This window comes from Ambystoma mexicanum, chromosome 6p (genome assembly GCF_040938575.1).
Source record: "Ambystoma mexicanum isolate Mex_15411 chromosome 6p, UKY_AmexF1_1, whole genome shotgun sequence".
Taxonomy (NCBI): Eukaryota; Metazoa; Chordata; class Amphibia; order Caudata; family Ambystomatidae; genus Ambystoma; species Ambystoma mexicanum.
The window spans coordinates 1,159,593,651-1,159,619,194 of NC_090935.1; the positions used below are offsets into that span (position 1 = coordinate 1,159,593,651).

Here is a 25,544-nt window from a genome sequence, read left to right on the forward strand (position 1 = left end):
TTTCAGCACAATGATGCTGCTTCATTCACTTTGCTCTATGTAAAACGTTGCAGAGCCCACTGGCCTACTCCTGCAGTGAGGACTCTGTTTCAACCTCACCTGAACTGTGTGTGGCAGGGGGTGTGCGCTATTTTTTGGTTGTGACACAAACGCAGTTTTAAAGATCTTGGCGTGCACAGGAGTCAGCGTGGTCCTTTTTGGGCTGTTTCTTTCACCATTGCAGTAAAGTGATGTAGTGAGGCACATCGGAGTGGGTCAAAATAGCCCACAGAATTCACAGTTGGGTTACATATTTGTGTGGGCAGAACATTTTCACTCATTCACTCATATGGAATATTTGGGAAAGGTCCTCTTGGATCATTCACCCTTGGTGCAGGGATTCAGGAGGAGGTCGCCGATTTAGCTGTGTGGACTATGGGCCACAGTACTGAGGATGTGGCGGTTGGGTAAACGCTAAGGGAAGAGATTAAGTTCTTTGAACTAAATGATGGATCGATGGTGGAGGTGGGGACCCAGTGGGAAGCTTTTACGGTCAATGTTTGCAGAACCTGCATCGCAAAGGTGTTGGGTACATAGGTTATTGCAGGACTACTTTCTTGAAATTGAGGCGCCTATATGCAGCTTGGAGAAGGACATGACGGAGGGGTGGCAGTTGGGGGAGGTCTTGTCACAGGCATTGGTATCTCATCGTGAAGCTCAGGAATCTGTCAAAATCTGGTAAAGGCTGATCTGATGTGCGGACCCATAGGGAGGGGGACAAGGCAGGGCGGTTATTGGGCTGGTTGATATGGCGAGAGCAACCTCGCTATATAATCATGTAGATTAGGCAAGAGTCAGGGGACCGGGTGAGCTCTCAGCAAGGCATCAACGATGCATCTTTGCACTTTTACCAATCATTGTATCCCTGTGAGGGCACGTACTCTGAGACCGATGCGGATGAATTATTGTCCACGGTAGGGCTACCTGTGTTAGCTAGGGACGTTCGGGAACGGTTGGAAGAGCCCATTGAGGAATCAGATATATATATATATAGTGACCTCGTTGATACACAAAAACAGGTCACTGGGTAGCAATGAGTTCCCAGTGGAGTTTTATTCTAAGTATGCCAACTAACTGGTCCCACAGCTTTAAAAAAGTGCACGATGAGGCCTTTGAATCTAGTGTTATTCCTGTCTTTGAGAGAGGCGGTAATTACCGTTCTGCTGAAGGAGCAGAAGGATCCCCTGGAGTGTTCATTTTACTGCTCTATTTCGCTACTTAATGTTGATGCAAAGATTTGGGGGAAGATATTGGCTACCAGATTGTCAACGGTGGCTCCCGGCTAGTCCACCCGGACCAGTGTGGATTCATGGAAGAGTGAAACACCACAATGAATTTAAGTCACCTGCACTATGTTATGGATCGGGTTAAGAGCAAAATGACAATAGCGACTTTTGATGCGATTAAGGCATTTGATTCACTAGAGTGGCAATGGTTATTGAAGGTGCTGGGAGTCTTTGGGCTTGGGGACTTTATCAGTTGATGGTTGCACTTACTGTACAATAAGTCCATGGCGAGGGTGAAGACGAATTATTGGTTTTTGCCCCAGTGGATACTGGGGAGAGGGACGAGACGAGGCTGTCCAGTTTCACCAATTTTATTCTCATTGGCACTGGAGCCAATAGTGAGATACTTAAGGAGGAAGATGAGTGAGGCGGGAATACTAGTGGATGGGGGCGAGACACAATGTCTCCTTATATGCAGATGATCTACTGTTGTATGTGTGCAACCCACTGGGGAATATTCTGATAATGCTAGATATACTGTGGAATTTCTGCACGCTGTCAGAGTTTCACGTTAATAAGAACAAATAATTTTTGTTGGGGAGGAGGCCTCCGTAACCGGGACATCTCTACCCTGCCGAACTGGGGATACGGTGGGAAGAGGAATCATTTAGATGCCTGGGCATCCAAATTTTTCATATTTAGAGGAAACCTTTATATACAATACCAGTAGGGAGTTGTCGGGAATAGGGGACGCAGTACAATTTTGGAAAAAGTTGCCTCCGTCAACGATGGGAAGGGTGGCGCTATGTAAAATGGCTATACTTCCAAGGTTGTACTTCTTTACAAATTTTCTGTACGGCATTAAGAAAATGTTTTTTAAACTATCGGATGAAAGGATTAAGGAACTGTTGTGGCACACAGGAATGAGGAGGGTGTCTTTGGCAACTCTGCAACGCCCATACCTGGAGGGGTTTTGGGGTGGGTTTAATTTGCTGGACTAAGAATGGTATTTTTGGTTGCTCTACTACAAGCAGTACTGGCTTGAAATGATATACGGGGGAATTGTTGACTGGATTGCTGGGTGCCTTGCAAGGACATCAGCAGGTAATTGATCTGCTGTGGAGCATGGTGGGCACAAGGGTGATACTAATGTGTTTCAAGTGGTGCGAGCCCCCTGCCTTATGCAAACACGGGCCTCTTGACGCACAACATTGCAAAATAGGCTGCTCTGATGACGTGCTTTCGTACGCACGCCCCCTCTGCAGGGACCTATGAAATTAAGCCACGTCCTTGAACGCGGCATTCGTTGCTGCAGACTTTCGGAAGCTGACATGGGTTTGCTGAATGAGATGGCCCTCGCAGGTAAGAGATCCTTAAAATTCAACCCCATACCAGGCTGCCCGTGCCCATGACCTGCTGTTCTTATCCCTAGATCGACAACTCCTTCACAAGAGCCAGAAGCATTGACTGCAGCAAAATACCAGCAGACTCAGACAAAACTCTATCTGCCCAAAGGTAGGGATATTTATATAGGGTTGAGTCAGCCCTGTACTGCACAATCTTTTTTTTTAATTTTATTTTTTAAATAACACTCCACTACACCTTGCACCCACCCGTCGACATGGGTGACGTTTGCTTCTAATTGGATACAACCATTTAACCAACGGACAGACTGGGCGCTGCTTATATATATTTCTGAGGCTTGTGGAATCTGCTTAGATCACATGCTGTGCATAGGCCGACATCTAGTGGAAGCTGCGGAGTATTACAGTTTGTTTTTCGAAAGTCGAAAATGGGCGTCGACACAGGCGTGCCAGTAATACTATCCCTAGTGTGACGTCCACTGTACCCAAGATCCCTCACGCGTGTAGGATCCTCAGATTGTTTTTTTCCGCCATACTGGTCGGAAGCATCTTGCGGAGTTCCCTGGCCTTAGCCATACTTTTGCTGTTATTATAATTATAATTCTTATTCATTCCCTTCCCCACCCCAACGTCGACCCTCAACCTCGACGACGGCTGGAGAAGTCATCGACCGTCGACTGCTGCACGACGGATCTGGGCCTCGGAAGGCCGCTGGCCTCGGCCCGGGCCTAGTAGGCCGCTGGCCTCGGCCCTTACAAGTAGGGAGAGTGGGGGGTGGTACATACTCTTCACTCTTGATATATAGTTACATTTATATATTCCTACACTTAGCAGCCCGCTGCCTTAAGGTGCGTATGGAGGGTACCCCTTTTCAATTCTGCCCCAAGTGCAATCGCAAATACCCTTGGGTCGACAGGCACGCCACGTGCAATCTCTGCTTGCCGAGGGATCACCCCGAAGCGAACTGCAGAGCGTGTAGTAGGTTTAAACCTAAGACACTTAAGGACCGTTCGACAAAGCGTTGGGCCCACCACGCCAGGCAGGAGGCCATGGCAGCGGAGGGCGCCTTCAGCGATGGCAGCGACGCCGTACTTTCGGACGGCGAGGGCATTACGGCGTCGAAAGACAGCCGACGAGCGCAGGTCCCCGACCTCGGAAGGTCGTCCGGCAGGGCGGCTATGGGGAAGACCCCCGGCGACGCAAGCGCTACACACCTAACACACACTAAACACACTAAGACCAACCGGACCTCGACGACGTCGACTTCCCGGAAAGAGGCACAAAAAGAACGGTCCGACTCGGTGTCCTCTGGGCGCTCTCGATCGAGATCGCCTCACGACGCAAGGCAATCATCCACTCTTGCCAAGAGTGCCTCGCTACACACATTAACGGAAGTTCGATCGTCGGGAGACGAAGACGACTTCCACCCCCAGGCCGCGCTCCAAGATACCGAGACCGCGGTTAACACCAGTGAGGCCCCACGCCCGAAGCACACAGATACCTCTCCAGACCCTCGGCGCCAGGCGTCGAAAGTCTCTGGGGCCTCCAAGGGACAGGGAAAACATTTTTCCACGCACGGGGAGGGGGGGAAACAGCGGAAAGCACAGCCTTCCACCCCTGTAAAGCCATCCTCTCACCCTAGGCAGACAAGCAAACACAAGTCTACCCTTGAAAAGTCCCATAAATCACCTGCTAAAGTAATACCCTGTTCCAGGGAATGGTCCAGTGAAGACATAGACAGGGTTATGTCTAGGATGTCTTCCTTAGCTGATTTTTATGATAAGAACCCAGAACACTTTCTTTCATATAACCCTCAAGGGGCCACACCCTCAGGCTCCTCCGATCCTATCCCGCTAAGTAAAAAGCCCTGGTTCGAAAGACCTGAACCCTTCGAGGTTCAGCCTTACTCCACTCCAACCAGGAGTCTGACATTATGGAAGAACAAACCGGGACAGATTACTATGCGGAGGATGAGGACCTGGAGGAGGGAGAAGATGAGCAGGAAATTTACAGAGTAGATTCCCCAGTACAAAGCGAAGCCCCAGTTACTGACTCTTCAGTTGATAACCAGCCCCTCCTTAACGAGGTTCTCGCTCGAGCAGCGGAACACTTCCACATCGACACCCACGGTGTACAGGAGGAAAGGGACTTCGCGGAGGAGTTTGTAGGAGAGAGAAGACCGGTCGCTCAGACCATCCCTATCCTCAAATCCATCCAACGAAGAATAGATCCTTCCCTGGTGAATCCGAACCTCACCAGAGCTGTCAACCCCAGAATTGAAAAGATTTTCCGGGCAGCCCAGTCTGACCCTCTGTATATAAGGGGACATCTTAAACCAGATTCCCTAGTGGTTACCAACACTAGAAAAAGGGCTGGCACGCCCTTATCTTCATCAGAAGCTCCTCCCGACAAGGAGAGCAAAAAACTTTACGGGTTTGGCAGGAAGGTAGCCTCAACGTCCGCCTACCAAGCAAGGATTGCGAATTCCACCACCCTGTTGGCTAGTTACAATTGCCATCAATGGGAAGAAGTCGCAGCGCTCATTGCCTCTGCTCCAGAACCGTTAAAGGGCCAACTGGCTCGGATCTCGGCAGAGGGGAGAGCCGTGTCTGGTTGCATTTTAAAAGCAACTTTCGACGCCGCTGACAACGCAGGGAGATTGATAGCAGAAGGTACTGTTATCAAGAGACATGCGTGGTTACGGCAGTCGGGATTCAAGACAGAAACCCAGGCTTCTTTAATAGACAAGCCAGTGGAACCCGACCTATTGTTTGGGAAAGCGGTCGAAGACGCACTTAAAAATGCCAAAGATGAATATGAGACTCTCAAATCCCTTGGCCAGCTTACCAACAAACCCCCTAACCAGAGGGGGAACAGTAATTTTCGTCGCCCACGCGGCCAAAATTCACAAAGAGGCAACTATGCCCAGGGACAGGGTACACAATGGAATAACAACCAGCAGTCTACCCAGAGTTACGGCAGGGGTAACAAGAGAGGTCGTGGAAGAGGCAGAGGCAGCCCCAACAAGGGAGGTGGCACGCCTCCACCAAAACAGTGACGCTCAGTTCAGGGTCCCTTGTCACGCAACCCCAGTAGGGGGACGCATTTCCACCTTCACCCAGGCTTGGGAAGGGATCACCTCAGACAGATGGGTGCTGTCAACAGTATCCGCAGGATATTGTATAGAACTACTGCAGCGTCCCCGGAACCATCCTCCACGACAAAGAGTGCACTCCCTAGAGCATCAAAGGATCCTTCTCGAGGAGATCGCCATTCTGCTAGAAAAGGACGCGATAGAACTCGTCCCAGGACTCCAGGTAAACAAGGGTATCTATTCAACTTACTTCCTTGTGCCAAAGAAAGATTTGACAATGCGCCCAGTATTGGATTTACGGCCTGCCAACAAGTATGTCAAGCCCCAAAAATTCCGTATGACCACGCTACAAGAGGTAATCCCCCTCCTAAAAAAGGGGGATTACATGGCAACCTTGGATATGAAAGATGCTTATTTTCATATTTCCATGCTCCCAGCGCACAGAAAGTACTTGCGCTTCAAGGTGGACAGTCGCCACTACCAATTCAAGGTACTGCCCTTCGGGATAGCTTCAGCACCAAGGGTATTCACCAAGGTACTGGCGGTGGCGGCTGCACACCTACGCAGGGAGGCAATCCCGGTGTACCCTTATCTGGACGACTGGCTCATAACGGGGGAAACCCCAGGAATTTGCAGGTCAAACATTCAGAGGACTATCGACCTCCTCCACGAATTAGGCTTCTCTATCAACGAGAAAAAGTCAAGTCTGGTGCCAAGCACCTCAAAACAGTTTCTAGGAGCTATCCTAGATACTCAAAGGATTGACCTTCCCTTCGGAAGAGAGAATTCGGAATATACTTCTGCAAATTCCGCATTATCAGTCAGGTCAACAGATAACAGTACGCAAAGCTATGCGGTTACTGGGCATGATGGCGTCATGCATTTACCTGGTCCCCCACGCGCGTCTGCGCATGCGTCCCATGCAGGAATGGTTGGCGAAACAGTGGTCTCAGGCAAGTGGTCATTGGGACGATCTAGTGGTTGTTTCGCCAACACTCGTACAGAGCCTACACTGGTGGACAAGAGAGAATCTCGCAAAGGGGAAACCCTTTTACGATCCCGAAGTACAAGCCGTGGTGACCACAGATGCATGCCTGACTGGGTGGGGAGCTCACCATCTCCACCACACAGCTCAGGGTCTCTGGTCTCACTCAGTAGCCAAGAACCACATCAATCTGCTAGAGCTTCTGGCAGTATTCCGAGCGCTAAAGGCGTTCGAGCCCCATCTACTGAACTTGTCGGTGCAGATCAGGACGAACAGCACGACAGCCATGTTCTATCTGAACAAGCAAGGGGGGACTCGTTCGCCAAATCTGTCCAAGCTTGCCCAGAAAATCTGGATATGGGCACTCAGACGGAACATCTTCCTGTCATCGCAACATGTTCCAGGGGAGCTCAATTCCCTAGCGGATGCTCTAAGCAGAGACTCCCTCCCAGAAGAACACGAATGGGTCCTTCACAGAGACGTGGTAGAAGATCTCTTCTCTCAGTGGGGTTTCCCCACTATAGACCTATTCGCCACAAGCGAAAACAAACAATGCCCAGGATTTGCATCCAGGTTCCCCCAGCCGGACTCCCAAGGGAATGCCCTGTGGATGAACTGGTCAGGGATGTTTGCGTACGCTTTTCCACCAACTCCTCATCAGGAAGGTGGTGTACAAGATGAACAAGGAATCGATGACGCTCATCCTAGTTGCTCCCATGTGGGCGAGACAACCATGGTTTCCACACCTACGCAGGATGGCGGTGTGCGAGCCCATCAGACTCCCAGCCTGGTACAACCTACTGTCCCAGCAACAGGGTCAAACAGTGCATCAGGATCCCAACTCTATGAACCTAGCAGCATGGCTCCTGAAGTCATAGAGTTTGGACATCTCAAATTACCACAGAGGTGTATGGACATTCTAAAGGAGTCCAGGAAACCAAATACAAGGCACTGTTACTTTGATAAGTGGAAAAGATTCGTTATCTGGTGCCAGAATAAACAAATCAACCCGGTTGATTGCACTCCTTCCAACGTTGTGACATACATGCTCCACCTGCTGGATGCAGGGTTGGTTTTTAACTCGCTGAAAGTACACCTGGCAGCCCTCTCGGCTTACACCACATCCCATAACAAGGTCTCGTGGTGGAAAGTACCAGTGGTTAAAGCCTTCATGGAAGGAGTAAAGAGACTTCACCCTCCTATTTCGAACCCACCGCCAGGATGGGACCTCAACGTGGTGCTAGCTAAACTCATGGGACCCCCATTCGAACCCATGCATAAAAGTAGTCTCAAACACCTGACTTATAAAACGGCCTTCTTAGTAGCCATTACCTCCATAAGAAGGGTCAGTGAAATTCAGGCTCTGTCAGTGCAAGATCCTTTCTTTACTATCCACAAGGACAAGCTGGTTTTACGCACACACCCTAGGTTCTCACCTAAATTCATATCCAAGTTCCATGTAAACCAGTCCATCGAGCTTCCGGCTTTCTTCCAAAACCCGCAAAGCTCGGCTGAGGTGAAACTACACACCCTAGATGTGCGTAGGGCGGTCCTATACTATGTAAATAAAACCAGACCGCTAAGGAAAACAGATCAACTGTTTGTCTCCGTAGCTACAGGCAGAGAGGGGGATCGCGTCTCTAAGGGCGCGATCTCGAAGTGGATTATCAACTGTATACAGCTGTGTTACTCTCTTTCTGAAAAGACTCTGCCTTTTACGCCAAGGGCCCACTCTACTAGAGGCATTGGTGCCACTCTGGCTTTCATTGCAAATGTTCCCCTCGACACCATTTGCAAAGCGGCTACTTGGAGCTCTATTCACACTTTTACTCAGCATTACTGCATTGACACTAATTCCAAGACAGATACATAAGTGGGACAAGCGGTTCTAAGACACCTGTTTGCTCATGACCCTTCTCACATCCCACCTCCTTCTTCTGGTACTGCTCGCTAATCTATGCACAGCATGTGATCTAAGCAGATTCCACAAGCCTCAGAAGGGATACATTACTCACCGTAATCGTATTTCTGATGCTTGTATCTGCTTAGATTCACATGCGACCCACCCTTCCTCCCCTCCGAGAGAAGGCGCATGATTGCTTGTAGTCTTACCTTTCTGTCTATCTGCTTGGATTATCTGTACTCACGCTACTCCTCATGCTTCCTCATGTCAGAAAAAATACAATCTGAGGATCCTACACGCGTGAGGGATCTTGGGTACAGTGGACGTCACACTAGGGATAGTATTACTGGCACGCCTGTGTCGACGCCCATTTTCGACTTTCGAAAAACAAACTGTAATACTCCGCAGCTTCCACTAGATGTCGGCCTATGCACAGCATGTGAATCTAAGCAGATACAAGCATCAGAAATACGATTACGGTGAGTAATGTATCCCATACATATATATATACATATATATATATACACACACACCCACACCCACACCCACACCCACACCCACACCCACACCCACACCCACACCCACACACACACACACACACACACACACACCCACACACCCACCCACACCCACCACCCCCCCCCCCCGACTCAGGGTGACGTTTAGCAATACCTCTAATTCCACTCCCTACAAGTCGCATGCTCACTGTGTGGGGACTCATATTTTTAAAATAGACAATGATTTGAATCAAGGATGTATGTTACAGCCGCCTGATACAGGCCAATCATCTAATTATTTATTCTTTGCCTGTTTTCATCAGATGATATAGATACTACAGACCCTCCAGGACTCACACGGGAGCCCTCCTGATCGCGGGATTCTGTCCCGCTTCAAAATCCACCTCGCACCCATCGCTGCCCTGCAGAGTGGGAGGAGAATGCTGGAGCAACCCACTTTACCCAGAAACACAGAGTCAAGTGATCACTAGTGTTTATATAGGCCTTTTGAATGACAGTTAGTCCTGTCCTGGCATGAGACTAAAACACACAGACTAGGTATTTACAGGGTTAACAAAGATGCCCTGACAAAGGCGACTCGATTTAGAAGCAAAATCCAAGACTGGATGGCTAAGCACGGATTGTGTTTCAACGACGACAAAACTGAGCTTCTACTTATTGGCACAAGGCAACGATTAAACAAACTCAACACACAATACAACTCCTTTAACATTGACGGGAACATTATTAATGTCTCCAAAAACGCCAAAACCCAAGGGGTCTACCTCGATTCCGCATTATCACTCTCAAAACAGGTGAATGCCAGAGCCTCTGCCTCGGCCTATACTACCAAGCTAATAACTGCCTGCAGACCATTCCTGTCTACACCTAGTTGCATCACACTAGCCAGAACCCTAATCTTATCAAAAATCGACTACTGCAACTCCCTCTACCTAGGCACCAGCAAACAAAATATCTACAAACTCCAAATCCTACAAAACAATGCTCTCCTAGCAGCTCTCAACATACCACGTCATGAACACATAACCCAAACCAGTCAGACGGCCAAATGGCTTCACATCAAAGACAGAATAACCTTCAGAATGCTGATGATCGCCCACAAATGCCTCAACAATACAGCCCCAAAGTACTTGTCCGACAAATTCACCTGGGAAACCTCATCAAGACCAACCATCGCTAATTACGCCCACTGCCTCAACATTCCACAATTCAGACTCCAAAAATCAGGTGGATCCAGCTTCCCTGTTCTAGCTGCCAAAACATGGAACTCTCTGACCCCTCCACTGAGAGATGAACACTCCTTCCTAGCCTTCAGATTCAAAGTAAACTCCTGGCTCCTCACTCAAACCACCCCCTCCTGAGCCACTCCCTGAATCCTACCACCACCTGTACATCTTTGGAAATTTTGTATAAATGATTCTATTATACCTGCATATACTTTACATGCTTGTATCTCCTACTAGGTTCAAGCGCCATTGTATCTACTGTACCTTTACATGTATAACCTGTATGTAACTCCCACCAAGTTCAAGCGCCTAGCTACCCCAGGGTTCAGCGCGCTATATAAGCAAATAAAATCAAATCGATTTAGAAGTTTGATCGCCATAAAGTGCATGATCAGGGATTTCCATTAAATGTTTAGGATATCCCCAACGACTATCTTGATGCTACTAACCCGTTGGCAGACCCTAATCTAGGAACATTAACTCTAAAACATTGAAGATTAACTAATGCAAGACATCCATAGAGGGGCAGACCTTCAGAAATAAGGGAGTAAATCCCCTTTGCATTCTTTGTAAACCACAGAAATAAGTGGTTCCTTTTCTTATTTGTTTTATTTCTGAACATTTCTTTTTACACATTCTACCTTGTGAAGATACATTTTAACGGATTAGTTCAATACCGAGAAATCCGAAATTCTACTGAGTAGTAACACAACATATGATGCGGAGTGCACTTTATCACTTCATAACAGCTCTGATTCATTATTGATTGTCCAGACCTGCTCAGAAAATTGTTTGACTACTGCCCTTATGTTATGCCATGTGCTACTCCAGCCCAAAAGATAAAAAATCTGGGGGTCTGGCTAAATTTGTCTATCGGTGGTATGCAAATCCTGCCTTTTCCAGTTTAGTACTATCGCAAGATTTCTGGATTATTCCACCTTCCCTCAGAAGTTTCAGTGTGTAAATGCACTTCTCCCTGGCTGCATTGACTTCTGTAATGACCGCATACCTATATTTGGGTTTGCCAATGACCACATTGCAAAAGCTTCAATTCATATAAAATGCGGGAGGCAGGTTACTGCTTTATGTAAACCGTAGGGATGTTTCGCCAGCTCTTTGGATGCAGTACTGGTTGTTAGTTGATGTATGTGTCAAGTTCAAGAGACTTTGTCTATGTCACAGATGCCACAAGATGGTTCAAGGGTATGTATCGGTACTTTGTGGGCCATAGGGATGTCCGGCTCCCTTGACATCCCTCTCTAATCCAGTAGTACCTAACCCTAGGTTAGTTCTACCAAACAGTAACCCCTACTGGCCTTTCTCTAGAGTGGTCTTCCTAATTATCTGGCTATCACAACTCCCTCTTGGACTGACTCTCTCTGTGACTGTGCCTACTCTGTCCTGTGGTTTGTGTTCTAAAAGCGTTACTCAGTAGTCTTCAAGCAAATTCACTCATGCTCACATACAACTCTCCCTCTGTACTCTCACCCCTGCCCATACTCCTTTTGCAAATATTCTGTCCCTCCAATGTTTCCCTCCTTGTTCTTCCCTCCACCATTTTATCTCAACCCTCCTCCCCGTCATTACTCCCAACTTTACCTCATTACTCTCATCCCAACACTCCTACTCCAACACCCTCCTTCCATTCTTTACCAACCCCTTCACATTCACTCCTTACACTAACTTACTCTACACACAAATGCATGCATTCAAAATACAGTGCCCTTGCACTTGCTAAACCAATACTTCACCTTCTGAATTGTCTCCACACTTTGCTGCTTTCTCCTTGGTTTATAGTGACTATGTCGAATGTCACTTTTTCCAATGTCATTTTGTCGAACGAAAAATGCTGGGGGAAAAAAATGTCGAATGTGTTTATTTTTTTTATTTTTTGGGGGGGATCCCTCCACCCCCTCGTTTTTTTTATTTACACCGGTTTTTTTACTAGCTAAACCCAAAAAAAAACATAACATAAAAAAAATGCAATATGACCGGATACCTTTCTCCTTCCTTCTGCTGAGCCCTTGGCCTGCTTCCTCCTCTAACTTCACCCAGATAATCCACACTTCATGTGTCCCGCGTAGGGCCAACTCTGCCCATCTTCCCCTGCTGGGAGGAGATTTCGGACAGGGTGTATGTGCAAGGGGATCCTCTCTAAAAGTGAGCTAAGCTCTGCCCACTTTCTCCACGCGAGGTTGGTACAGAGCCGCCATGGCAGACTGTAATGGTTATTATCCATGTCACGACCCTCGCCCAAAACCCCCACTGGCAAACCCATTGGCCAGGTGGAGTCAGGACTTGGGCCTCTAGAGCCTGGCATCCTCTTCAAAAGCCCTCGTGGGGCCAGTCCTGGCGCCTATGGCGCCAGGCTCATACACCATGAAAAACAATGTGCTTGGGAACTACTTTATTGTATTCAAACAAAGGGGGGTCTGGGAATCTCTCTACCAGCACGAACACAGCCCAATGACCTGTTCTTGGGTGAATAACCCCTGGGAGAGACTCTACCAAGTCTTTAGCTCACTGTCCTTTTCACAGAGAAGAAATGTCCCCGCATATCAGCCTTTGTCCTGCCCAGGGGCAGTCCAGCGCCGAAATGCTAGGCAATTCTCCTCTGAACAAGAGTACCATCAGTAACCCCATACATGTGTTTCAGCCTTGTTGGGCATCATCAGTGAGGTGAAACTGTTGCCTCTCTAAGAACAGTGAGCAAGGGGTCCACGTCTGGATTGCCCTGTTAACTTAGGGTGAACCCCAAGTTTATGTATGCAAACAAAGGGGGGTCTGGGAATCTCTCTACCAGCACGAACACAGCCCAATGACCTGTTCTTGGGTGAATAACCCCTGGGAGAGACTCTACCAAGTCTTTAGCTCACTGTCCTTTTCACAGAGAAGAAATTTATTTCCCCACATATCAGCCTTTGTCCTGCCCAGGGGCAGTCCAGCGCCGAAATGCTAGGCAAATCTCCTCTGAACAAGAGTACCATCCGTAACCCCATACACGTGTTTCAGCCTTGTTGGGCATCATCAGTGAGGTGAAACTGTTGCCTCTCTAAGAACAGTGAGCAAGGGGTCCACGTCTGGATTGCCCTGTTAACTTAGGGTGAAACCCAAAGTTAATGTATGCAAACAAAGGGGGGTCTGGGAATCTCTCTACCAGCACGAGCACAGCCCAATGACCTGTTCTTGGGTGAAGAACCAAACTATGCGGTCTAGTGTTTTGGGTGTGGTAGCCTAGGGACTAATTTACCTGGACTATTTTGTTGGGGCTATTTAAACCACACCCGAGCAAGACAACACGCTTCGCGTTACTTTGCAGCTTGCAAAGTGACGCTCACCGTGTCCAGCTATTCCCTCGAGCCTCGGAGAAGCAGAACCTGCAAGGAGACAATAGGAACATCATTAGCAGCAGCATCTTACCTGCAGTCTTCATCTTTAAACGCTCGCAGCTACTGAGAACAGCTTCCTCGAATCTGCACGACTCCCGGACAGAACAACCTGAAAGAGGAAGATAGAGGCAACATTAAAGAAAGCAGTAGAGACATTTACAAATTACGAACTGCTCAAAAGGCTTACCTGGCTGGTCGCCTCTCGGCTGGCACCACTCCGGACATTCCACTTGCGCTGAAGAACACCGCGACCTACAAGGAAGGAAAACACAGGTTAGCAAAGGCAAGACTTGGCAGCGCTGCGCATAGCACTTACTTACCGCATCATAGCGCTCTTAATGCGCCATCATTTACTAGCGGGGCTCAACCAAGCCAGTTCGCCGCGCTGAAGCTCTGCATACCTAAGGGAGAAAAAGAGACATTTTAAACAAAGAAAGGCATGCAGTATAGCATCAAAACTAAAGAACAGCAATAAGACCTACTTGTGCAATATCAAATGGGCCGGCGTCAGTGAAGTAACTGGACCGCACTCGCCCATGAAAGACAACGCGCCCCTGCAAAGAAGGCAGGACGGAGAGCACGCCTAATTTTACCACAAGGTGAGGAGAGGGCGCCAGAGGGACTGAAATCATACGGGGGTGGAGGGGAGGATACTTGCCCCAGTCGGTCAGTCTTGAACACAGTCCTCCTGTATTTTCAGGCAGCACCTTCCCCGCAGACCACATCAGGGCAAAGCTGAGAAGCATACCAGCGAGTAACCCGGCTGGGTGGCGTCCCTGTGGATACCAGGTTAGCGTAACAGTTCGATTATTGGGACCCTGGTCCGGGTTCCCCCAAGGTAAGTCAATTGTTTCAAAGGGGAGACAAGCCCCCAACTAGTCCCTGGTGGTCTAGGGATTCAGTTGGCGGTGGGTCCTTGTGCCGGAACCGGATATCCCTGCGCGGTATCTTCTCTCCGGTGGATGTGCTCTCTGGGTTGTTTGGGTCCCGTGAGGGTTGCTCCTATTGCTGAGACTGCCAACTAGTGATGTGGGGTGCTGGACGATTGTTTTTCTGTGCTCGCTGCCTCTCTGAACTGCAGTGAGGTTCCGGTATGTCTAAAATGGAGACAGATTGGTGAGCATTTGATGTTTGAGGCGTTGTGTGAGGCAAACTGGGACAAGGATAGCCCCTCACCTGCTCTCCCCAGTTGCACCCCCACTCCCCACACCCCTCCGGGTCAGGACTGCTTCTGAATTGTATTATTGTATTGTGATGGACCTCTACTTTTTCTGTAATCTGGATGCCATTTTTCTTCAAAAAAACGTTTTTTGAAATGCACCCCAACTAGATCGTTGTGTCTGGCATCCTTTGGCTAGCTTATTCTCGCAAAGGCAAGGTATGTAGTCGGCGTTCTTTTTCGGTTCAAGCTTCCAAACTGAAATTCTTAACCAGCAGTCCTTCATCTTACCAAATATCAACTGACGTTTAAGCATGAAGACATTTCTGTTAACGCACTAGGATTTTTGGGATGTGGTAGGTAGGTCCTGTTATCTTTGGGTTTTATTTACAGTGCTAAGTGCCCTTTTTAACGTGAATGCATGCTCTTTAAATCCAGTTACCGTTCCATACCATGCTTTGACTCCAGGATATACCTGGGTGGTGTCGGGAATAGAACAATATGTTGTGGCAGCATGGACAGTTATCTTAAAATCATGGAGAAAAAATGTTTTGTTGAAGCAAATGACTACCTCCTTGGGCCCTGCCACATAAATCAACACGTCTTTTGATTTGCTTGTGGTATAGCAGCATTTTCTTGTGCCCACATCTCCCAAGGGTAAACACCCAATCAGTTGTAAAAACAAAGGTATATACAAAATGAGCAATCCACAAACGTTTGTCTCTTAAATTCTGTACCAGTGCCGAAGAGGTACCTCCAGGAGAGCGCACCTGTGAGTGCTGTCTCGCTGCTGGACTGCAGAAGTGCCTTTCTTATAATTTTCTTGTCTGCAAATTGTGTCCCCGCCACCCTTTACAGCTGCAAGGATGTAAGCAGTTGACACGTGCACCAGCTTGCGTGCACCAGGAGAGTGCACCTGTGAGTGCTGTCTCGCTGTGGTCTGGAGGGAGAAGTGCCTTTCTTGTGATTTCTGTTTTGTCTGCAAATTGTGTCCCCTCCCCACTTAACAGCTGCTGCCCCCACCCCACTTTACAGCTGCAGGGACTTAAATATTTGACATACGCAGTGCGTGTTCTACAGGAGAATGCACCTGTGACTGTTGTCTCGTTGTCTGGCTGCAGCCGGAGGAGAAACATTTTGGCAAGTGAGTACTGACTGTAACGACAAAAAGAAATAATACTGAGTTTGAATTTGACAAGTGAGTATATATTTGAAATTAAAGCATACCGGTACAAACAAGGAAAAACATTAAAAAGAGCCAATCTCTTAAAGAGGCAGCCAAACCATACAGTTAAGTGCGGACCATGGAGCTGAGCAATGAGGGGAGAGAAGAAGGTTGTAATGAGCACCACCTATACGGCTGGATAGTGAAGGTAATATCTCAGATGTTGTTGTTCGATTGCCGATATGCAGCAGTGTCTGAAAAAATGCAATACCTTTCCCAGAAATTGGGTAAGGATCCAGTGGCGTAGATTTCTTACACAGATGATTCTGCGATACTGGATAGAACGGCCATACGCCTACAAAGAAGTGTTGCTGCTTTGGAAAAATATTCCAAGGATTATTTTTAACCATCAGTGGCCAGAAAACAAAAGTTATGGTAATTGGGAAAACCGAGATTATGGACAAGAAGTTTGTTTGGAAATGTAATGAAACTCCTATAGGTGTGATCCAGGAGTACACTTTGCTTGGCCTCCCCATAAGCCATAGATTAAAGGGGAAGGCTATTTGCAGCTTCAAATAAATTAAGATAATGAAGAAAGTTAGACTGGTTAAGGCGTTAATTTTTCACAAAGGAAGTTGTTCAATACCAGGGTTGATTAAACTATATAGAACCTCTATTGTTCCAGGAATTGTTTATGGTCTAGAAGCATGCATGGATAAGGAAGTGATGTGGCTGCATAGGATTGAAGGTAAAATATGGAGGCATCTTCCATCTTCCAAGCTTGGCCTGACATTAACAACAGTTTGGAGTTTGGAGATGTGCGAGAAGTTCACTATACTTAAAAAATGTGAATATGGATACTAATAGAACGTCCCTTTTAAAACACTCTGTGTGCATGGCTAAGAATTTGATGAGAAAGACCATTGTATTTAGACATTTTGAGGAAGAAATATGTGGGTTTCTTAGAAATATACATGTGAAGGTAGAAGACAGTTTTAACTTGACGGTTATAATCAAAAGATAGAACAAAAAACTTGTTTGTGGGATAGTGGACAACTGATAGATTTGCTTGCAAAAAAATCAAAGTTTAAAGAGCCTGTGTTGCAAGAATTTCAATTCTATTTTCCTTTCTCGTATCCCGTTCAATTGCAAAATGTGGTGGTTAGAGACTTTATTATGCAAATGCATGTCAATCAGTTAGAAACATATGAAATAGTTGGAAACGGCGGGGAATCCCATATGAGAATAGACTATGCAGGTGTGCAAAGGCAGTGTTGAGACAATCTAACATATATTAACGAATTGCCCAGAGTTAAGTATAAAACAAGAGAGGCGTTCTAGTGCGTTTTGCGTGTAAAAAGGAAAATACTAATGAAGATTTGGGCCGTTGTATTTTCTGCTAATTCTTTGGTCATCACCACTGCAGCATTTTATATTTGGGAAGAATGTTTAAAGTGATTGAGTGATATTTAAACTTTTAAGGTTTTAGAAACGTATGTTTTAGGAAGACCTAGCAAAGGGATATACAGTTTTTAGATTATTTGAATAAAGTGGGGATTTTCTTGCTAATTAACTTTTTCTCTTATATTGTGTGCTTTTTAACTATTTTGTATCAACTCTTGTTTGGAATTATGTATCTTGTTGTATTTGTTGTATCTTGTTGTATTTTATATGAAACTAGCTGATATAAACAATGTTGCCTGGGCTTTCATTTCCTCATAGCTACGGTGTGAAACAGTGTAGAATTGTAAAAGGAACACATCTTTACCAAGCCACAAACCCACAAATGTTGACTTTTGCTGAAATACGGGGAAAGGGTTGGGCTGACAAAATGTCATGCAGCCAGTAATGTCCGGATGGTCCTAACATGTGACTGTGCATAATTTGGTGCAGATTGGTGAAACAGTGTGGCATTGTATAGGGAGCATACGCTTTATCACAAACCCACACATTTTCTCATTTGTGTTATGTGTTTAAGGTTTGGATTAAACCAAAACACATACATAAAAAGAGGTACCAATGGGGACAGCCCTTTTTTGGCGGTTTGGGGAGATAGGATTATGGGTGTGGCAATACAGAGGATAGTAAAGGGCCAGACAAAGCCAAGCTTTGAGACTTCTGTAGACCTCACAGCAGTGCAAGTGACACCTGCAGCTATGCTGCACATACATACTCAGCCCCAGGGTTTTATGGAAGCTAAATATTGGACTGACGAGCACTATAAACTGCCACATATCTATTATTGCAAACTGGAAAAATATGATTTCCAACATGCAAATAGCTACTTACTAGGAATAATCTCAAGCCTGGTTTACCCTCACTTTTTATACTTTTTTTCTTAAAAATCAACCAACCTACTAAAGTTCCTACTTGTACATTGGCTATATTTCAAACCTATTTTAAAGGAAGTGTTCCGCGATCCTGCTGAAGCCAGATATTCTATGTTTGAATATGGTCAAGGTAGCAGTGATGGAGGATTAGGACAACCAGTAAGTAACATTGTTTTAAATGATGGTGGCAAAACTAGTTAAGTACCTCTTTAGGTTGCATTACTACAGTGAAATTTCCAAACCAGTGACGCATGTATGCCTCGTTTAAATGTACTGTAACATCTCAGAACAATTAATTTCTGTCACTTGTGACTGCCTTCATGGTCCGACAAACAAATGGGCACCCTGAGTGGACATGGTGAGCAAATATGGTAATACGTTTTTTAAGTGATGGTCTGCTGTAAGGATGCACACATTCTATGACAAGACAGGAGGCTCGCATTATTCTTTAAACTTTCTTTAATACTGCCATATCAGCACTTCAAAATATTAACATTAACTTATGTTATGTAATGTTATGTTAACTGTTCTTATATAGCGCACCGTCACCAACGGGATTGGTCCCCAGGCGCTTCGGAGGATCTGTAAATGAGATGGTGGGGTGGGTTAGTAAGTGAAGAGGGCGTAGGATAGTTGGAGGAGTGGTGTACTGTTGGCAGCTTCAACTCGGTAGACACCGGGTGCTGAGCTTTGGTGCCAGTATTGGATCAGTGTCAGTCCGCGTGTGCTGTTGGTGCGGCTTATGTGTTGTTGCAGTGTGGTGAAGTGCGTGCAGCTGGCTGTGTGAGAGATGGTTGTGTGAGTTTTTTTAAGTATGCAGAGAGTTAGAGATTATATTGGTTAGTGGGTTATGTGACATTTAACATGCAAGCATTCACTGTTCTATCTAAGTGTGGCGCTTGCTGCCCTACACAATTCAGTCTGAGTGTGGCACTCACCAACCCTAAAAATACCATCCAGATACCACACAGGCCAATGTTCATAATTCTATCAAAGTGTGGGACATGCCAACATTCTCAATTCCTTTTAAGTGTAGTGCATGGCAATCTTCATAATTCCGTCTAGGTGTGGCACATGCTAGCATTCACAGTTCCGTCTAGGTGCGACGCAGGCTAGGATGAGGATTCCATCTATGCGTGCACATGTTAAGAATTCTCTGTAAGTGTGGTGCATGCTAACAATCTTGATCCCATCTAGATGCGACACAGGCTAATCTACACAGTTCCCTCCAGGTGTGGTACTAGTAGACATTGGTAAGTAAGTTGGTATGTATTGCAGGGCAACATTTACAGTCCATTTGCAGTGGTCGCAAGTCTTTCTAAGTATGCATTATGTAAGTCTATGGCAGTTTATGCTATGGAAAGGTAAGGTAGAGTGGCAGGGGTTTTCTGGAATAGAGTAATTGCTCTACACCCCAACCATGCCACACTCAGTTTCTGTTGGTGTCTGCCGCTTCCTGGCTTCATTGGCTTCCTCTGCGGACACCTGCAGACACTTTCTGGAGCCGCCACTGTTGGGGCCGCCCTTTGCCTCGGGCCCTTAGCCGCAGGGGCTGCACGGGCAGAGGGCTGCCCTGGTATGGACACTTTTGACCTGGAAGTGACCAATCACAGATGGAGGGCGGGCTGGGAGGCGGGAGGGGGAGAACCAGGGAAATGGAGATCGGGTTGCAGGCAAAGGCAACTAGGGCTGCACACAGGCCTGGGGGGGGGGTCCCAAAGAGATCAAATACAAATATTTGGGATCACACAAGGGTCTGGGGGCACAACACTCACCAGGTGCTGCAGGCGCATGGTGGCGGCGTCGCATGCAGTGCGGGTCTGTAGGCCCGGCTGCTTCTTGGGAGGGACCAATCACGGATGGAGGGCGGGCTGGGAGGCGGGAGGGGGAGAACCAGGGAAATGGAGAGCGGGTTGCAGGCAAAGGCAACCAGGGCTGCACACAGGCCTGGGGGGGTGGGTCCCAAAGAGATCAAATACAAATATTTGGGATCACACAAGGGTCTGGGGGCACAACACTCACCAGGTGCTGCAGGCGCATGATGGCGACGTTGCATGCAGTGCGGGTCTGTAGGCCCGGCTGCTTCTTGGGAGGGACCAATCACGGATGGAGGGCGGGCTGGGAGGCGGGAGGGGGAGAACCAGGGAAATGGAGAGCGGGTTGCGGGCAAAGGCAACCAGGGCTGCACACGGGCCTGGGGGGGGGGTCCCAATGAGATCAAATACAAATATTTGGGATCACACAAGGGTCTGGGGGCACAACACTCACCTGGTGCTGCAGGCGCATGATGGCGGCGTTGCATGCAGTGCGGGTCTATATTAAATTTTTTTTCTTTGGTATGACATTAGAAAAAAGTAAACAGTAAGTTCAAGTTTAGAATCTCCCAAAATTCAACAAGAGTGCCAACGACCACGACTCCCATGATCCTCACGCCCTCAGTAGTCCTGACCCCCATCTCTCCACCTATCAGTGCCCAGCATGGGGTATAAGCACTCTGAACTCTATGTCCTTTCCTCTTTCTTTTGGCTGCCATTTTCAAGATAAGTTCTATTTCTGCATTATTCTTGTACATTTCATTATTATAGCACGTTTTCATTGTGAGCGTGTCGATTTTTGATAGCACTTGTTGTCAGAGTTGCTCTTTTTCACCATAAGATTATTGTTGTGAATTAATATTGTAACATACTGCGCAGCGTCTAAGAAAACGCTGAGATGATCAGAGTTAGACGTGCGTGCGAGATTAATGTCATACTTTCCTTTTTCATAGTGCAAAACTCGGCGCCTGTTTATCCGAGCTCAGTGAAAAGGTTTGGTGTGGGGAGGCGGGGCGGAGCCGCGGGCAAAGGTGCTCGCTTGAGGCTGCCGTCCCCGCTCTCCATACTTCGCTGGGTGCCTGCTCGCGCTGGCAAATACAACGGGATTTAGGACCCGGAGGTACCAAAAGAGTACAGAGATTTCCCGGCATCCTCTGGGTCCCGCTAACGCTCCTTCATTACGAAAAATATAGCGAACGGAGCGGATTAGCATGCGGTGAAAGTAATAAAAAAAAATAGAAGACACTTTATATTTACAAGCTCTACAAGAAATAGCTAGAAAGGTGCAGAGTCTCTGTCCTCATTGACTTTGCTTCAGAGCCTGATTACTAGCTGACTCCCCAGAAGTTAGCCTTGCTAACAGAGGATTATGGCTCAAAAAGCGCACACCCCCAGAGAATCCCAATCCACCACCCCAGAGTGTAGTGAGGAAGAGTGGGAGGTGGAGCCCTCCTTGCAGGATACTGATCTATCCCTCAACTTCAAGAAGGTGCTGGGGAACTCCCTAACGCAAGTAGTTTCTCAGGAAGTGCAACCTTTGACGCAAAGGTTGGATATGCTGGGAGCATTCATGGCTGAGTAACAAGAGCAGCTAGCAGCCAGGAAGAGACGGGCAGACAGCTCTTATGAGGGGACGTCAGCAGGACACCCCCAGAAAGGGGTTGGGTTGAATATAATAAGGGGTGTAAGAAAGCCCGGAAGAGCGCAGACTCTCTGACCCCCACGGGCATGGATGAAAGGGTTAACTCTGTTCACCAAAGACATAGCGACCCTGTCGCCAGATTGAAAGAGGCCTTTCTAGCAAAGATGACAAATCGCCAAGACAGACCCACTGCCCCAGGGGTGGACAATTCAGGGCAGTACGAAGAGGGTTATGCACCCGACGACAAAGGTGGCGAAGAGGAAGACATAGCAGAGCCAATTAAGTCGAATGTTCCCAAAGAAGAGGAGAACATAGTAGATATGTTTGACCCGGAAGCCATTAGCCACCCGAAATCATCTGAATTGGGTGCCCTCACCTAGAGTGGCCCTGTATATATGGCCCAACATATTAGGAAGCCACTGGACAGGGAAGTCCGATCACGCATGAGGGCGGAATGCCCAAGGCCAGAGCTACCAGGGAAGCTGGTGGAGACGCCGGATCTTGACCCTAAAATGGTCACATTTGTCACCAAATCTGCGTGAGACATCAGAAAAGGTGTTGATCGCGCGTGGAAAGGCTGTCGGGACAAAGTCCTGGACTTGGCGGGACTGCTAGCTAAAATTATGGATTTGGTGGAAAAAGCAAAAGACACTGGAGTCCCAGTAGATACCCAGGCTTTAGGTAACTGGGCGCAGAGGGCAGTATGCCTCCTGGGAAATGCTAACTGTGCCCTCTCTTTGGAGAGGAGGAGAGGTGTCCTCCTGAAAATCGACAGCAAACTCAGCGACCTAGCCACTTATGACGCAGGTGAGGGCGCCAAAGGTCTTCTTTTCGGGGAAGCCTTTGCAAAAGAAATGTCAGTTTGTTGGAATGTATTCCGCGCTAGAGAGAGCCCAGAGCTCCATAAGGAAGATTTTCCCGGGACGTGTTTTTGCTGGGACCGGACGTTTCAGAGGTCGTTCGTCCGGTCGATTCAATTATCAGCGCAGACCTCCAGGGCCACGCGCACAATATTGGGAAGGACGCCATCAGTATACCTTCTTTCCAGCTAGGGGAAGGAATACTAGAGGTTGCAGAGGGAAAGGCTCCTACCGTCAGCCCAGTGCATCAGTTGGTGAGTACACCAAGTATACGTATTGGAGGGAGAATCCTCTACTTTGTGACACAATGGCAAGCCTTATCGAGCGATGCTTGGGTTTTGCAAGCAGTGGCAGGCCTCAAACTGCAGTTCATAGGCGATCCAATTCAAGTGAAAGAGCCTCACCCCATCTGCATGCCGCAAAAGGAAAAAGTGCTTTTGCACAGCAAGCTATAAAAGTTGGTAGAAAAGAATGCGATAGAGTGGAATCACTAGGAGGACAGGGATTCCTCAGCAACATGTTCCTGGTTCACAGAGGGGACAAGATCCGACCCGTCGTAAATCTGAAGATCTTGAACTATTGGCTTGCGTACAATCATTTCAAGATGGAGGGCATTCACCTCGTTCGGGACCTCTTACGCACAGGAGATTGGCTAGCGTGCCTAGATCTCAAGGATGGGTATCTCACAATTCTGATAGCGACAGCTTTTCGGAAGTACCTACGCTTCCGATGTGAACAGGAGTTATGGCATTTTACGTGCCTACCGTTCGGTCTAGCATCGGCCCCTTGGGTCTTCACGGAATTAATGAAACCAGTGGCCGCAGCTATCAGAGAGAGAGGTATTTGCATGATCTACCTAGATGATATTCTGGTGATGGGATCCAGCAAGGAGATCCTCGCGAGAGACGTGTAATGGATTTCCAAGCTCCTGTCCTCTCTGGGGTTCTTGGTGAACTTGGAAAAGTCCCAGTTCGTACCAGTTCAGAGAGTGGAATGTCTAGGCTTCACCGTAGATACTGTGAAAGCGATTCTAGAGCTCCCATGTCACAAAGTGAGGGCGATTAAAGGAGGAGCTCAGAGCAGTGATAGTAAAGAAAGCTGTTTCGCTTCGGAATCTAGCCAGAGTAGTGGGTCTGCTAGCAGCCTCCATACAGGCTAGATTTCCAGGGCCGTTGCAATACCGAGCGTTGCAGATGCTCAAGATCAGACATTTGCGCGGAGGTTTAGCTTACGATAATCTAGTGAACCTTGATCACAAAGCCATTATGGAACTTCAATGGTGACTGGAGAATATGGAGGCCTAGAACGGCCGAGCCATTATCGGAGACATCCCGGATCTGGTCATAGAATCAGATGCAAGCAGGTCAGGTTGGGGAGCGACGTGCGAGCAGATTCAGACAGGAGGAAAGTGGTCGGATGAAGAATTAAGCCTGCATATTAATTGCCTCGAGCTACTGGCAGGCTCCTTCGCAGTTCGGGCATTTACAAAAGACAAAATAAGATGCTGAGTGTTGCTCAAGATGGACAACATCTCAGCGGTCCGATACGTCAACAAGTTAGGGGGAACGAAGTCCAAGATGTTAGCAGAGCTAGCAAAAGATTTCTGGCGCTATTGCCTGCAGAACATGATTGCAGTCACTGCAGAGTATCTTCCCGGGAGTCAGAACAGTATAGCAGACTGGAACTCTCGATATCTTGCAGACTCCAGCGATTGAAGGCTACATCCTCGGGTATTCATATGCTTGCAGGAGTTATGGGAACCCCTAGACATAGATCTGTTTGCATCCAGACTGAATGCGCAGAAGCACTCCAGCTGGAGGATAGACCCGGGAGCAGCGGGTACAGACGCATTTCTCCACCCGTGGAGCGCAGCACTCCACTACGCCTTCCTGCCATTCGTGATGATCACGAGAGCACTGGCAGAAGTCCGCAGGGACAAAGCTGAAGTGGTTATGGTGCTGCCTTGTTGGAAAGCGCAGGCCTGGTTTCCAGTAGCGATGGAACTTTCTTCGGATTTTCCGAGAATAGTTCTGAGTCTGCCAGACCTTCAACCCGACCAGTCGCGTCCACCTGCTGATAGAAGTGGGCACATTGCAGTTGATAGCATGCAGGGTTTCAGGAAAAGATGGCAATTGGCAGGAATTTCAGAGCTCGCTGCAGATGTATCCGAGACTCCTGGGTGCCTTCCACTATTAGGAGCTATAGCACCGCTTGGAACGGTTGGACACTGTGGTGTACAGAACACAGTTTGGATCCCGTTTCAGCTCCTCTAGTGCAAGTTCTCAACTTCCTAGCTTCGAGGTTTATGGGAGGCTGGGCCTTCAGAACGAAAGGAGTTTACAGATCGGCGATCTCAGCAGGTCACAATAAAGTGGAAGGGAGTGCCGTCGGGAAGCATCCAGCAGTCTTGCGACTCCTCAAAGGGATTAAATTGAAAAAACTGCCAGAACCTCTGGGATGTCAGGGACGTTTTTCATCTGTTCCTGAGGTGGCCTCAGAATGAGGCCTTATCCTGCTCCCAACTATTAAATTAGCTTTGCTTCTATGCCTGGTGGCGTACCGGAGAGTGTCGGACGTTAAGGCACTAGAGTAAGACAAAGATTTTTTACTCGGAAGGAGTAGCATTTACTATCGCCAAGAGAACAAAGACTGATTCTAGAGAGATTATCTTACCCTTATTTTACAGGGAATAAGAAATTATGTGTAGCGCAATGCATTAAAGATTACGAGGCAACGACAATACAGTTTAGGCCTCGCGACATGACCCATTTGCTTATAGCGCACAGGAAGCCTCACCATGCATTAGCGACAGCGACTATAGCTAGGTGGG

General features: G+C 47.6%; 1 protein-coding gene across 1 annotated transcript in view; it reads left to right on the forward strand.

Moving 5' to 3' along the window:
• SMC5 (structural maintenance of chromosomes 5) overlaps positions 1-25,544 on the forward strand; it is a 1,384,551-nt gene that overhangs the window by 289,417 nt on the left and 1,069,590 nt on the right. The gene's annotated exons all lie outside the window — the stretch shown is intronic.